Source organism: Erithacus rubecula (genome assembly GCF_903797595.1).
Source record: "Erithacus rubecula genome assembly, chromosome: 31".
Classification (NCBI taxonomy): domain Eukaryota; kingdom Metazoa; phylum Chordata; class Aves; order Passeriformes; family Muscicapidae; genus Erithacus; species Erithacus rubecula.
Window position 1 is genome coordinate 2,302,737 of NC_136682.1, and position 13,053 is coordinate 2,315,789.

Genomic DNA, 13,053 nt, shown 5'->3' on the forward strand with positions numbered 1-13,053 from the left:
CACGGGGATGCCCCACTTGCACACCCCCAGACATTCCCAGGAGGAGAAATGCACCAAAATCCTGATCCTGCAATCCTGCTCACAAGTCTCTGGCCTTTTTCCATAATTACAACCATTTTTAATTTCTAGGAGACAGGAAATACACCCCCAGAACATCAGAACGAGCTCACAGATTTGGGGGTTGCAAGGGGCACCCCAAAACCTTAATCCTGCAATTCCATGATTCCAGAATTGCGTGATCCCACTCATAAACCTCCAGCCTCATTGCAAAATTCTAATTTTTTAATTACTTAAAATTGTTGTCTGCCTGTGAGAGCAGTGTTGCTTCTCACACGTCCCCCCACCCAACCATCTCCTCCACACATCTTGCCAAGCAATCACTGCCTCATGCACGAGGCAACCATGAACCCATTCTCCACCTGACCTGCAGCTGAACCCCTCCTGGAGTGTTTTGATAAAGAAGAGTGAACAGGATTTAACAAACGTGAAAACGGTCCTTATTCTGTCTCACATTTTTCTGCATGATTTTTTTTTTTTTTTTTTTTTGGGTTTCCTGCCATGTAACAATAAAACAAAATGTAATAAAATTTTTCAAAAATAAAAGAAAAAAGGTTATATTGTGTTGATATGTATTTGGCCTGTGTTGCCCTGTATTATTCTGTATTCATGTTTGCCATGAATGAAAATGGTACTTTTACCTGTGTGTGTATGGATTGCATTTGTACTTACATTGCAGTTAGGAACTGTATAGATTTCTCTGCAGAAAAAAAAACAAATTCAATACACACAGATAATGTTCAGCATTTTACAGCCTTTTGTACAATTTGTTTGTATCTATTGTTGTTTCTATGCATCTTCCTGAAGCGTAAATTTAAAAAGTCATTCAATAAAGTTGAATAAACCTTAATAAAGGTGTCTTCCACCCATTTCGGCTCCTGTCTTTCTTTGGTACGGTTTAGTTTTTTTTTGTTTAAATCCTGTGTGTCCTCTTTGTCTTCCTTCTCTTCAATTTTCTCCTTTCTTCTCATTTCTTGTATTGTCTCTCTCACAGCTCTTTTGCCAAAGTCCAGAAGTTGCTGCCATCAAATAGGCTGTAGAAGAAAAAGCCAGTGCTGGGCTGCACCTTCCCCTTGCTGCATGTCCACCACACCAAACACCCTTCTGCACTATGTGCTTACCCTTACAGCATCTTCTGGCATCAAAGTTTTTGAATCTCGACACCTAAAGCTAAATGGGATTGTTTCCACACAGATTGGAATATGTATGAGCACAGGTAGCTGCCACAGACCTTCCCCCTTATAACTTGATTTTGGCAGGCAATCCAGTGGCAGTAACTCTCCTTTTGCAGCCAGCACATACTGAGCACACGACCACAGTGCTCCACAGGTTTGCTCTGAGCATCATGAAGCATCATGCCTTTTCATTCTCCCAGAGTGCAAACCATCCACCTACTTCTTGTGCAGAACACATTTGTGTATGAAAGGACATGGGCACATTGGTGTCTGCAAATTTAAAATTTGTGTGATCTTACTTGAAGCTGAACAGAAAGCTGCAGAGCAGCTGAGTAAGACTGCAGTTCATAAAATGGAATAGGAAAGAGCATTCTATTTGTAGAACAAATACATCTTTCATAGCCTAAAGTGTATAGTTTGATTAAGCAACTTGTCTTGGTGCATTTATCATTGTAAGATGTAGTTGTAAAAAAACTTTTTTTCATATTCAGACAGCAAGAGAGACAGAAAGTAATGGTAGGTGGAAGTGAGAAGGAAAGTGCATGGCCCAGGTGTGTTTTGACAGTAGCAGTGCACTAGACTGCTTCTGTGCCAGCACTGTGTGTTCTTTGTGAGCAGCAGATGGATGTTCCACTCTGGGAGAATGAAAGGGTGTGAAGTTACATGAGGGGCAGAATGAAGCCACAGAGCACCAGCCTCGTGTGTGCAGGCACAGGCTGCAAGAGCAGCATGGCTGCACTCTCTCTTGCCTGCCAAATTCAAGTTAGCAGTCATAAAGAGGCAGATATTCTTATCCAAGCCCTAGGGAAACAATCCCATTTAGCATTAGACTGCAAGATCCAAAGAATACGATGGTAGATGCAGTGGAGAAGAGTAATACAGAGTGCAGTGTCAAGTTTGACATGGTTAATACGTGGCAAGTGGAAGGTGCAGCACAGCACTGGCTTTTTCTTCTAGGGTTTTTTAAAGGCAGCAGCTGCTTCATCTTCTGTCCTGATATTTCTTTCTCTGTGAGATACGTCTGCTTAGACTCAGCAACACTGAAGGTGTGTGAAGGTGACTGTGCTGTGAATATCAGGTTTCCCAGGGAAGAGAGAAGGTCAGAAAATGCTTTCTTTTCTGGCAAGTCTTTTAGTCTGAACTGCAGCTGGAAATGCTTTCCTGTAGCAATGGACTCTGTCACCTTAGGAAAATGCAATGATGCTATATAGAAAGAGTTGAGAAAGAAAGTGTGAATCTGTAATTTTTTAGTTTCAAGAGGGCAAAGGGAAGATGAAGGCCAACATTGGCTCAGTGTTCTTGGACTTATTCTTTGGGAGCAGCTGCTGGATGTTTGGGTGAGTGAGAGTGAGAGGGTGAGATAGATACATAGAGCTTGAGGGAGTGAGACAGCTACATAGAGCTTGAGAGAAAGTGTGTATGCCCAGGGAGTTTGATGCAGTTCAGCTGCTGTGAGTGGCTTGTTGAGCAGCTGGTCACACAGAAAAAGCTGTAAAAACAAAGAGGCAATACTGGAACTACCTTTTCTTTCTCAGCCTATAAAGTGCACAGCCAGCGATGAAACGATTCCTCTTCCATCCCTGCTACATGCAGGAGCACATTCAGTCTCCAAGGACCAGGATCCATAGCAGAGCTCTTTCCCACACTGCTCCCACACCAGTGGAACGGGGCCAGGGAAGCGCTTGGCTTCCTCCTGGGCGCTGTCTGCGCTCATCACAACAACCACACGGTGATGCTGCCGACTCACAAAAGAAACACTCCCCGGAGTGCAAGAGCCAAATCGCAAACGTCCCTGCTCTCAGATCTACAGTGCCAGCACAAAAAGATTCCCCTGATCTTCCTCTTCCAAATGCATAGTTTTCTTTGCACCACACTCGAAGGACAACACGAACTCCATCACCCTAATAAATTTCTTCACTCTCTCAGAGTCCGGCCGCCAACTTGGAAACATCTGGCAAAGCCAGAGCTCAGTCAGGTGAGAAAGATCTTGCTGCCTGCAATTTCAACTGCACCCCTCGAACTACCAGCACACACCCTGCCTTCCTTCTCAGCCCTAGGTAACATCCCGAGCCCTCAGTCTCACAGAGTCAGAATCCAAATGGAACAGCACCAGGGACTGCTCACACACTAAAGCTATCAGGACAAAAAGCTCAACAGTTTGGCATCTGCATTCCCATGAAAACTCAACTGCTCTAACCCAGAGAACTGCCTTTTGGGGAGAACTTTTAAGTTTGCTAAGAGCACCCAGTGCATGCATCTAAACTTTTTTCTTATTTTTTTCTTTTTTTTTTTTTGTTTTTTTTTTTTTGTTTTTTTTTTGTTTTTTTGGGGGTTTTTTGGGTTTTTTTTTTTTGGCCAAAGAGAGGAACTAGAAGCCCATCTCAAAGGAAATGTCATCCTCTCCTCCAAAATGCAAACTGTTTGGGGACTGATCCCATACAAAGGTGCAGAACAGTTACTGAACATAACCTGCCCAGGGCACTAGATCAGCTGCACACCAAGACACAGTGTAGCTGCTTACCTTGTCCAAAGGATGTGTGCTGCCAGAATTTCAAGAAGCTCACCTCTGAGAAGGGGAAACCACATGTCAAGGAGACCACCTTCCAAAGAATGATACCGACTCCATAATTGTACAAATTGAGGCAGTGCTTCAACACCAAATACACCACAACAGAAAGTTGCCAGGACAGAAGTTAGACTTCTATTAGGGAGCTTCTTATCCACAGATGAAACCCTGGGGCTACGTGCTCTCCTTTCCATGAAAAAACATTGCCATTCTCATGAGGATCTTACCAAGCAGAAGTTGCCTACCACCTGCAGTATTGTGTATGTCCCAGCAATTGCTCTTGCACGGAGCACAGAATGCTTTTACATAGCACAGAAATGATGTGCTGGACTATTCCTCCCCTTGGCACCTAGACATCTGTTCCACCAACTCTGGCACTGTGTTCTCTGCTTCCCAAGGAAAGGCACTCTGACTCACTTGCTCCTGCCTTCAGTACCTTGCCTGGTTTTTCCCAGCCTACCCTTGTTGCTTCTCTTGCCTTGTTTCTGCCTTGCCTTGCCCTGCTTACAACTTTCCTAGCTTTGCCTTGCCTTGCCTACCATTCTTGGCCTTGCCTCCCATGCAGGCAAGGCAATGCAAGCCAGGAATAGGCAACTGTGGGCAAGTCAAGGGAGATGCTGGCAAGGCCAGAGCAGTGAGAGGACAGCGAATGGAGAGGTAGTCAAGTGTGGTGTATGAATGTGAGACTCACAAGCTGAGAGCAAAATGAATCTGTGTATTGCAGAGTTAAGACAGTACTTGCACACTTCATGTAAAAATCTTTGTTCAGTCCTTCACACACAAGCGGTTTGCAGGCCTGTAATAAATTTTGTTGGCCTGACAGTTTGTTAGTATTCTTAAGATTTGCAAGCTTTGAAGAAACAGGACAGCTTTCCTCTTCTTCGATAGTGTGTAATCTAAGTTCTTCCATGCTTCCCAGGAATTTTCTGCAGTGTCATGCTTTGCTGTTTCCTCACAGGCAAGAGAAGGTCCAGAAGCTCTGGGTAAGGCTGGACATAGGAAGGTAAGCCTAGTTATGGGTAGGCCAGGCAAAAACAGGAAGGGCAAGGCAAGGCAAGGCCCTGGAGGAAAGCTGTAGGCAGGTCAAGGGAGGTGCTTGGGCGAAGGAATGCAAGGCTAGGGAGGGTTAGCAGGGCAAGGCATGGAAACTTGGATTGCCAAAGAAAGGCAGGCAAGAGGTGTATTCAAAGATTGCTGGTACATGAAAGCTGCCAGTACAGAATGCTCTGTCCAGCCTTGATCCTGCAGGGACTCCCTCTAATCTGCACTTAAAACCTTGGGCTACCTGCTTTTCTTTGTATGCAAAAGAACTGTCATTCTGGTTCCAGAGCCCAAGGGCAAAGTATGAATTGCCTGTCCAAAATTTAACACTGTGCTTTTGTCCTGGACAAAAGCTGCTCAGAAAGACAGGTCTGGCTGCATAGGACCTCCTCTGGGCTTCCTCTCACGTGCTCCTGAAACACTGTGGGTACAGAACAGTCTTGAGAGTCCTTGGGGGACCAGGCAGGGCATGGCAAGGCCAGAAAATGTCGAAAATGTCACAAAAAAGGTCTTGAATTATAGGTAGAGGAGGGTGAGGAAGGTAATGCAAGGCAAGGAATGGCCTCAAGGGCAAGGTAAGTCAAGTGGTGGCTTGGCAAGGCAGGGGAGGGTTGGGCAAGACAATGAGAGTCCTAGAAGGAGAAGGAAATTAGAGGGTGGACCTGGACAAATGGGTAAGGAAGTCAAGTAGGGAATGACTGAGTGAGGCAATGTGTGTGTGCAGGGTGTGTGTGTGTGTGTGCAGGGTGTGTGTGTGTGCAGGAAGTACAAAAAGTACATGGAAAGCTCCCGATGGGATATACTGGGTATGTGGGAAGAAAGCATACAGTGAATTACCACAAAAATGGAAGGATTCATGCACTCTGGGGATCATTCAGCCGGTCTTCTTTACTCTACCAAGGTCCGACAGTACTTTCCTGGGGGCACCTCTCCACAAGACACTGAATAGAGAAAAAAGGGAATTAAAGAAGAAGCTCCCTGATATGGGTGGCAGCCAAGTTTGGGGAGGGGAAGAGTGGCCAGCTGAAAGAATAATGGAATACTATGGTCCTGCAACATGGGCACAAGATGGAAGTTGGGGTACCAGAGTCCAGTGTACCTGTTGAATAGGTTGATAAGGCTGCAGGCTGTGGTAGAGATTGTGTCGAATCACACCTCAGATGCCCTCGAATTGTTGGCTAAACAGCACTCCCAGATGCCAGCTTTTGTATACCAGAATAGAATAGCATTAGACTGCTTGTTAGCTGAAGAAGGGGGAGTCTGTGGGAAATTCAACGAATCTGAACGCTGTGTTGAAATTGATGATTACGGAGAAACTATAAAGGGTCTTGCAGCAGAGATAAAGAGGGTAGCACACGTTCCAGTCCAAAAATGGAATTCCATTCTCCAGGCATCTTGGTGGGACCAGGTATTATCAGGAGCTTGGTGGAAAAAGGTAGTGTTCTGTATTGTGTGTTCATTGGCAGGAATCATATTCATACCATGTTTAATACCTTGTTTTATTAGACTAATACACTCGGTGGTACAGGGCATGCAAATTGCAGCTATGCCCATGGATCCTGAGCTTGCATCAGGAAGGGTGAATGGTAGAGCCTCCAAAATAATGAAATTAGGGAGAGGGGAGATGAACACCAGGGCAGTAGAGGAGCTGACAAAATTTGAAGAACAGATAGAGAGAAATCAGCTCCCCTATACAGATTACCGAAAAGAGTCAGTAGAAGAATGGGATGGCAGTGAAGAATCTGAAGAGGATTAAAAAGGGGAACATGAATTAATGTGTTTATATAGAAGGGGAGGGATTGTGATATATATATATATATCATATTGTAATTCGTGTTTTGTACAAATTAAGTCTGCGAAATAAAAATAAACCAGCCACAGGCAAAGGCAGTGATTGCCTCAGAACTAGGTAAATTAACATATCTACAGGCCAGATTATTACCGATAAGCACCTATCTCCTGGGGAAGCCCAGAAACTCACGGGGGAGCAGCATTTCCGAAAATCCCATCACCTCCCCCAGGACTGCATTCCCCGACTCTGGTTCCCGTAAAGATGAAATCAACCACCTAAAAGCAATACACAACGGACACAAAATCTGTCAAGGAGCAGGAAGGACTTTGTCTTGTGTGGACACCAGAACTGAATTAGAAAGAAACAAAGGACTGTCCCGCTCCAGGCTATGAAAAACAGTATAAAAAGGGGGCCAGCCAAGACGGCAGTGTGAACACCAGGGGAACTCAGTGGGATAGAGACTGGGTAACATCGTGTATTCACCCAACTCCGAACCCAGCTCGGTGTTGTTTTTTCCGGTTGTGGCTTTCCAGGACCGTATTTTCGGCCACGAAAATAAAATTTGCCAATTTAACCTTTTAATTTGGTTTGATTTGTTTATTACCTATAACAAGGTTCAGACGTGCAGCCCCAGGCCCCCTACAAACACAAGCTGCCCGCTGCCTCTGCACCTGCCCCAACTCCTGCCAGGGGTAATGGCAACAAAACCAGGCTGTTCCTGGCCAGAGCCCAGAGCCCTGCTCCTGCAGGATGCTCTTGCCAGCACCTTCCAGGACTCTCTGCTGTGCACGCGCCACTTTTCATGCCCACTCTCAACAAGCTTTGGCACACAGAGCACAGCCTGGCTGGCTCTGCCATCAGCACTCCCCACACTCAGGCAAAGGAAGAAGCAGCAGGGGCCATTTTGCAGCCATGCCTGAGAGAGACTGGAAGGGTGCCCTCGCTCTGGTCTCGCTTGCTTGGCTTTCTGACTGGGTCTGAGACAGGGGCTGCCATTCCTCACTTGCGGGGACCAGATCCGCACCAGGATCCCGGCACTGCCTGACAGTGGTCTGGACACTGGCACGGTCATGCCTCGAGTCTCGGGCACTGTGCTGCTGCTTCATTTGCTCTTTGGCACACCCAAAGCTCCCTGTTAAGTCCTGATGGTTTGTGGTTCTGCTCTCTTCCTGACCCTGTGCAGGGATGGAGCATTGCTGTGCTTTCAGGAAGCTATTCTTGAAACCTTCCAGCATTCCAAGCTCCTTTGCCCTCTGTGGATAATCACAATGGAATCCCTTCCATCTGCCTTCAAATCATACTCGGCTTGGCCCTTCTGAAATTAAGGGTGTTGTAGGTTTTAGAGGATTCCAGTGCACAAAGTCTAAAACACACTTGTGATTGCAAAGTAAGCTTTGTTTGATTAGTTGCTGTTGCAAATAATACATACCAAGCCCTTGATTGGTGAAAAGCCACTGAGTAGGAGCAGAAGATGGAGCATGGTGCTCAGGTGGGAGGGGCAGGCAGGCTGTGCACCTGCAGGGCATTCCCTGCATCAAAAGGGCGTGGATTTTGTCCTTCTTGCCCCTCCACCCCAGAACCAGGCCTCATGTCTTCTCCACTGGGAGTGCAATTTTTTCAGGCACCACATAAGCTGATGTTTGGTCAGTGCTGAGATGAGTTGAGCTGGAAACCTTATGATTCACCTCCATGCCAACAACAGCTCCATTGTGTAATGTTTTTCTTTCACAGGTTAACTTCCTATCAATTGGCCAATCCATTGATTCTCTTAAACGTCAAATTCCCACCAGTTAACAGATAATGTTTCCTTCATTGTCTGTTCATCATTATCTGTGGGGGCGTGGAGCCACTTGAGGAGGAATGGCGAGGGGATTAGCCAGACAAACAATGTGATTGATGAAGCATAATCCAACTTTATTGAGAGCATCAGATAGTTTTATAGCCCAGAATAGCATAAGTCTGCATTATTCATATTAGTACAATCTTAGTGGTTTTTACTATGTATGCCTTCTCTTATTATTGGTTATTGCAAGTGTGAGATAATCACACTTACTGAATTTCTAGCTAAAAAGTATACATGCTACCTGTGCTACCTGGCTGCTAGTCTTGGCTGCTACTTCCCTTATTCTTATACTTATTGCTATATAGTATCCATGCCAGGGTTATATTTTGCTAGCTACATGCTTCCCTGGAAGTTAAGACCTTGACTAACAATGGATATATGTATTACTTATTGACTAACTCTGCAAATGATGCTAGCTGTATTGCTTTTGCAAAAGTCTCTTAAAAGCAAACACTGCTACTCAGCAAAATCTGCTTAAGAGCAAAGCCTAGCTACTACTTAGCAGCAGCTGCTCTCCTGCAACAAGGCCTCAGCTGAGCCATATCCACAGCTGTGTCCATGGCTTTCTAACCAATTCTCAACAATTATCTTGTGGGCTCAACAGCAGACCAAATAAGGCAGGGCCTTAGACACGACTTTGGTCCCTGACAGGTGGGCTCCTTTTCCCACTACTGCCTTCAGGGTGCTCAGCAAGACCTCGAACTTGTGCAACTGGGCCTTTAGCTAAGAGACCTTTCCAGCCTGATCTGCCATCCTTCCTCTGAGTCCGTGCACAAAACACGGCACAGAAGAGAATGGCAGGAGAGGCCTGCGTGTCCCAGGACTCCAGATTTGAGCTGCTTCAGCTCCACAGAGATGTAGGCAAAGTGAAGAAGCCAAAGCGTTGATTAATGGAAGGCAAAGCAAATGAATGAGGTGGCAGGGGAAAAAGGGGATGAGCACAGTCTGAGGACTGGAGGGAGAGAGCTGCAGGGCCAATCATCAGCTGTGCTTGGAGCTCCAGTAACATTTTGATATAGTGTCCTCTTCAGTGTCTCCTTGTGCTATTATTGCAATGCTGGTTCACTGGATTCTGAAGAGGAAGCTAATTCTATTTCTCTCACAGCCCGTAAACAGGGTTGAATATGAAGTTACAATGTGATGTGCTGGTATTTTTCCTTTGGGCATGAAGAGCTGGAACAGAGAGGAAGAGAATCACAGTCAAGGCCCACATCTGCAGGAATCCAAGGAGACCCAGGAGGCCTTCCTGCAAAGGGCATCCCACTCAGGTCCTGCAATGGCCAAGAGGATCACCCACTAGGTGCTGACCAAAAGTCCTTGCCACGATCCAGAAATCTCTCTGTGCTTCGTCCCTGCCACCGTCCATCCGCACAGGGAGTGAAGCCCTCTGCAGCCGGGGCAGGGATTGCAGCTGCCTGCCCAGGGATTGCAGCTCCTCCAGCCTGCTGCCCTCACTCACCTTCATTGAGCACCTGGAACTCTTCCTGCTGCCCTCTCATGAGTATCCTGGCGAACCCTGGGAACACAGAGCCCGTCACGCTCTGCCTGGCAGCACAGCTCCCTGCCCGCGGCGCTGCCAGTCCTGTGGCCACTCGCCCCGTGGCCCAGCAGGGCTCAGCCCGGGCCCTTGCCCAAGGGCACGGCTGCAGGAGGGCGGCAGCAGCCCCGAGGGCAGCCGGGGCTCCGCGGCACCGGGCCCGGATGGCAGAAGCTGCCGGGGCAGCAGCCGGGGCTGGGGCTGAGCTGCGCCGGGGCGAGGAGGGGAGGGAGCTCGGGCTCACCAATGAACCTGATGGCCGCCTCTCGCAGGGGCTCCTGAGGGCTCTGCAGGTACGGCAGCGCCTGGCACAGGTGCTCGGCCGCTCGGCTCCTGTCCTCTGCCAGCTGCGGAGAGCGGCGGGAGCGAAGGGTCGGGGCGGGCTCTGCCCCTTTGCCCGGCTGCTGCCCGGGGAGCCGCGGTGCCGCACTCAGGGGGCTCTCCCGGCTGAGGCTGCGCCTTCCAGGCTGTCCTTACCAGGCATATGGCGAACTTCCACATCTTCTCCTTCTTAATCAGGTGCTTGTGCTTCCTCTTCTTTAGGAACCTGGCCACACAAATCAGCAGCTGGCGAGAGGCCTGGAGAGCAGCAGAGATGCGGAGATGGAATCACAGCCCAAAGAAAAGGACTTGCGTTCCTGTGGCAAGGGCACGAGCAGAAGGCTGGAGCCTGGGAGAGGCCAGGGCAGGAGACATTCGAGCTGGCACCCAGGGCTTAAGCGCCATCACACAGAACCTCACCTCTGCAATGCGTTCATTCTCATCGTGGCAATGAAAGAAGAGTGGAACCAGGCTCTGTCTCACAATCCTCTTCAAGGGCTTTTTTCCTTTGTCCACTACCAAGTCTATCACTTTAAGGAAGAGGTTCAGGGAGAGCAGCTGCATATGGATGTCGTCCTGAAAAAAAGGAAAAGATCTCAGCACCAACTTCCCAAGGCCCACCTGGGCGAGGGCCTGAAAATCCACAAAACTTCTGGGCAGCACCCAACCTGTGGCTGTGAACACAGAGCCTTACCTTTTCAAAGATTGGCAGGAGTGCCTCAGCCAGCTTTGGGGCGGTGCTGCTGGATATCAGGATGTGTTCATTCTCAAGTATATTGGTGAGCACAGAGAGTGTCATGCGTACACCATATTCATATGCATCACCCAGCAGCTCCACAAAGCATTGAGACAGACTGCACATTTTTATGGCCTGTGTAGGAGACAAGGCTGTGCTGTGAACCAACACCGCCCTGGCATGACAACTCTACCCTTCTGCCACAGATCCCAGAGGCTAAAGGCCTGTCCCAAAGAACTCAGGAAGGTGAGGCAGGAGAGCTGGGAGTGTCTGCCCCAGCTCCTGAAGCCCAGTCAGCCCAAGGGGCTGCTTTCCCCAGTGCAGTTTCAGCCGCTGCCCCCTTCTCACCATCGAGGGATCCTTGCTGAGCACCACAAGGCCTCTGAGTGCCAGGCCCTGCCTCTCCCTGCACTTGCTCTGCACGTTTCTGGACATGATTTCAAGGATGCTGTCACCATGTTTACTCAAGTCCAGGCAATAGACGATCTGAAAGGCACAGGGCAGTGACAGAGGACCTGGCAAGCAGGAGCCTGGAACTGCACAGGGCTGGGCCCAGACAGCAGCACAGGGCATGGGCAGCTGTGGCTGCAAGAGGACAAAGAGCTGGGAGGCAGCTCAGCAAGGCAGCACTGGCCATCAGGCTCACCTCCACAAAGAATGCCAGGAAAGGCAGATCCCAGCGGAGCTCCTCCCTACTCAGCCACTTGAGTAGGTGTAATTCAATGAGGAAACACAAGGGAATAAAGATATGGCGCATCTCCCTGGTGGGGAGAAAAGGCACCAAGACATTGAGGTGGGCAGGCAAACCTCTCTCAGGACTGACTCACAGAGATCCAGTCTTTGCCCAGCATCCCTGGAGGTGATGTGGTCACTATGGGAGGCTGCCCCTTCAGGGCACCTCCTCTCCCAGCCTTTTCCACTCTGCTTGGCTGTCCCTTGGTGACAAGGCCCCCTGGCCCATGACCACAGGGACTGTGTGGGGCACCCCAGGAACAGAGCACAAATGTTGGGGGCAGAGGGGAAATGGGGGATCTCACCTGGCCAGCAGAGCCGTGGCATAGTGCTGGGTGTCAGCACAGAGCAGCATGTCCCAGCCACACTTGTGCTCCATGGCCATCACCTCATTGTCACACCGTAGTTGGTAGAGCAGAGCCTTCATGGCCTGCACTGCAAACCTGTGTGCAGAGCAAAGTCTGGGTCACACTGGGAGCACTGGTGCTGGCCAGAAGGCCATGGGAAGGACAGGAGGACTGGAACCTGTTGGGCTTGCTGGCAAGGCAGTGCTGCTCCTGGCACGCTCTCCAGAAGTTCTCGACTTCCTCTGGCATCTGCTGCTGTGTGCTGATGACAATGTGGAAGAGCAGAGCCACAAAGAGGTGGGAGGAATAAAGGATCATTGCCCTGTGGCACTGAGGCACAATCAGCCAGACGACCAGAGTTGCCTGCAAAAGAAGCAGCCCAAGACAGCGCTCAGTGCCGAGGTGTCTGTGGGGCAGGGCCCGAGGGGAGAGGCAGGGGGAGCAGCGGGCCTGGTGGCCTCTGAGCCTGTCCCTAGCCCACATTTCAGCCCAGTGCCTGAGGCACGGAGAGGATGGAGAAGTGCTGGAGAGGTGACAGGGCAGCAAGCAGAGGCCAGTTCCAGAAACTCACAGCCAGGGCAAAAACGTCTTTGTTGTCCCCATCAGAGGTGCATGTGCTATGCACAGGCCAATCCTCCATCACACAGAGCAGAGTTGGCAGCACCTTCTCCACTGTTGGTTCTGACGAGCCTATGGCTCTCCACATCCTTGTAGCAGCTCTGTGGGATCAGAGCTCTGTGTCAGGGGAGGTCTCAGTCACAGTACCATAGCCTGTAGAGCCGTGGGGCCCAGGTGACAGAGCCCCGGGGCCCTGAGGGGCAGGGAGGGAAACAGAGCTCAGGAAACAGAGGGACCTGAGGGTCCCGAACCTCTCTGCTTGTCTGGCAGAGCCCATTGGACAGGCTG